Source organism: Protopterus annectens, chromosome 1.part0 (assembly GCF_019279795.1).
Source record: "Protopterus annectens isolate FY-2018-M chromosome 1.part0, PAN1.0, whole genome shotgun sequence".
Classification (NCBI taxonomy): Eukaryota; Metazoa; Chordata; order Ceratodontiformes; family Protopteridae; genus Protopterus; species Protopterus annectens.
In genome coordinates this window covers 707,519,548-707,522,828 of record NC_056725.1, presented here as the reverse complement: position 1 = coordinate 707,522,828, position 3,281 = coordinate 707,519,548, and the positions used below count along the sequence as shown (strand labels likewise).

The 3,281-nt window shown below is 38.6% G+C and overlaps 1 pseudogene; it reads right to left on the bottom strand.

The window, feature by feature from the left end:
* Positions 1-314: 314 nt before the first annotated feature.
* Positions 315-1,788, bottom strand: LOC122794298 (annotated as a pseudogene).
* Positions 1,789-3,281: the final 1,493 nt, after the last annotated feature.

Below are 3,281 nucleotides of genomic sequence, written 5' to 3'. Positions count from 1 at the left end.
AAATGCTACGTACAAAGTATTAAAAAAACTCACGTGTCCCAAAATAAAAGTGCAATGGATTCTTTTCTAATTAAGATTTTTAAATGAATACTGCTATTAGTGAACAAGTAAAGACAAACCTGGCATTCATCCCATGCAGGCCACCACAAATGAACAAGAGTTAAAGCTATGCTGTAAACATTTCAAATGCTACGAATACAGTTTTCCTGTCAGTGAAAGAAAAACTTCTTCTAAAAAGATATACTGTATTTTTATTTTAACCAATGAAAGGGGGGGGGCAAGTCTATGGATGATTTTCTTTTGTTTTTTTTTTCCTACTCCCAACCATGACAACAGAAGTGGGGTGGTGGTTGCTGGGAAATGCTACGAGAGAATTCATTGGCTTGGGTGGCAGGAGAATGGCAAGCTAGGCATTCTGCATCTGGATTTTCACAAATACGGATGGGACATTCCATGCAGAAGAGTTGTGACCACAGGGAACTAAAGCAGCTATTACTTCACTCTCAAAGCAGACCATGCAGTCATGAGTGCTCTTTCGACGACCATCAGAGCTGCTGGAATCAGTAAGTGAACCTGAAGTAACAGAGATACTTCCAGGAAGAGATGAAGAAGATGAGTAATCAGTGCTGTTGGAAAAAGATAAAAGTGAGCCTTGAGCTGGTAGCCACAACAAGGTACTTAGGGGGTCACTTTGGGCACGGCGGGCCAAGGGATGATCTGCAGTCACAACATTTTCTGGAAGTGTTGGTGAGTGTCATGGTTTAATAGTTCCACTGACACTATTGTTACACCTCTGGGGACCACTAACTGTAGAGCAGCTGCTAAAGGCCTGCAGTGGGGTGGAACACTCAAAGGAACACCAGATAGTACATGGGGCTTTAAAGTCAAGAGCTGGAAATTCGAATCCAAATTCACACTCCTCAGAATTAACTGTCTGTGCCTCATTGAAAGTGAACCCAACAGTGCTGCTTGTAGTGAAAGTGCTACTGGGGACAGGATCAGTCACATGGCTTCTATAGTAAGTCTCTGCAGACGTGCTCCCCAAAGAACTCAGGCTGTTATTACGAAAGTTTACAGATGGTCTGCGAGTTGAATTTGTTGCTTTGGCCCAGAGGCTGCTAGTTAGAATACCAGTACTAAAGAGGCTGACATCCAAACCATTTGCATGAAAGTCAGTGTCCCCATTCAGCTCAATAAAAGAGTCTGTCCTCATGGTTATGTGAGCTACTATTTCTTCCCGGGACAGATCAACATTTTCTGGCATACCCGTTACTTCAAACACTGGTTCTTTGTCTCTGCTTAGAGTGACAGTAAATGTACGTGTCTGCTGCTGAATCCATTTAATAGTAGCTCCTTTTGGTCCGACAACAAGCTCAACAACACGGTAAGGTACCCGGACCTGGATAGTAGTCTGCCCTGGTAGATTAAAGGGCCCAGGAAAAGGCATACTTCAACCATTGGCTTTGTTATGGCTAGCCCGAATCATGGAAAAATGTTCAGCAGCAGAAAGAATTTCTGCCTTGGCCATTTCTACATCTACTTTTCTGCCAGTCACAATAAACTGAGGCTCCTCTCCCTGCACTGGCATCTTAATGTGTTTGTCTTGGCACACAAGGCTTTGATCTTACAACGTTGTCTGCCTACGATCTCTCCAACATGTTCCGAGCTAGGTACCGGTACACATTCGGTCATGTTTACGCTCTTTTTATGGTTGCTGATAACATTCATCTGTTCGCTCACAACTGAATGGCTCAAAGGACTGAATGTACTAAAAAGATCCTGTGAAACACTACTACAAGGACTAGCAGGGGGTAAGAGCTTCAGTCCTCTTAGTTCCACACCACTTCCTCCATTGTCAGCTTATTACTGTTGTCCGATTCATCAATTTCTCCAATGCAACCTCCAGAATCCTCAACACTTTAGGATACAGCATCGGCACTCCCACAGCTGTCTTCTAGACCCAGAATGAATAACTGCTGCAATGTGAACTTCAGAGTCTCTTTCTCCTTGTAATTGTGGTTTTGTATTTCACTGTCAGTTTCCTTGTAGAGCCTCGGCTACTACTGCAGTTTTTATCTTATTTTTTGTTTACCTTTTTCTGTGTATATATATATATATATATATATATATATATATATATATATATATATATATATCTACATGTAGGAAATTTATAGGAGATATGTACTTTATTGAAGAAATTTTAAGAATTAAATATATTTTATTTTAAAAATAACTGACCTTTATCCATTCTGAACAAAGTACTGATATATTTACTCAACTGACTTGACAGTTATGGAAATTGTATCAAGAGTTTTATTTTTTTACTTCAGAGCATTTGTAATAAAGAATTTTTGCTATATGAAAAAAAGCGAGAATAAATTAGTTAAACAATATCTGCTGGTTCTAAATACAGTTTCATGGTTTTGGTGCAGCTTCTTTTTTTCCTTCGTTATCTTACTACTGTTGCAGCACCAATTTGTTGGTAAGATTTTCATTTTCTGCGAATTTCAATATACCAAATTTTAAGCCATAGATATGACGTGTGTTTCCCTTCTCCTGTGAATTGCTTAACATAACAAAAAATGCACGGATCCATGAATACCAAACATTTCATCACAGATAACATTAACATTCACAAAACCTAGGTTCACAATACCAGGTAAACCATTTAAATATTACCAACAATTTGTCTCACCAAATGAAAACTATGAAAGAAAAAAAAATGCACACATACAACACCAACTCTTTCCAAAATGAAAAACTACTTACCTTATTAACAAAAACCAGATTATATAAAACCATACTAGGTGGGGGGGCTATGCCCCCCCCACACTACCCAATGTGGGGGCGTCCGAGATCGCACTACAGTGGGGAAAAGGGCATATACCCTTTACTTACCTTACAGTACTGTACACACTGCTGTTTGGTATTTTGAAATTCAGCATTGTAAGCTTTCAGTATAATGAAACTCATTCAAATGAGTTTTCAGTATTTTGAAAAGTTGGGATTGTGGTCTCAAGCAAATGAATTTTGAGTTTTCAGTCATGCGAAGTGGACTTATATATAGATATATATATATATATATATATATATATATATATATATATATATATATACTCACACACACACACACACACACACACACACACACACACACACACACACACACACACACACACACATACACACACGTATATCATGTGGTCTTACATACTATTAGGGAAAAACACATAACATCTTTGTAAATACATTAAAAGCACAAATGATTGAAAACACAT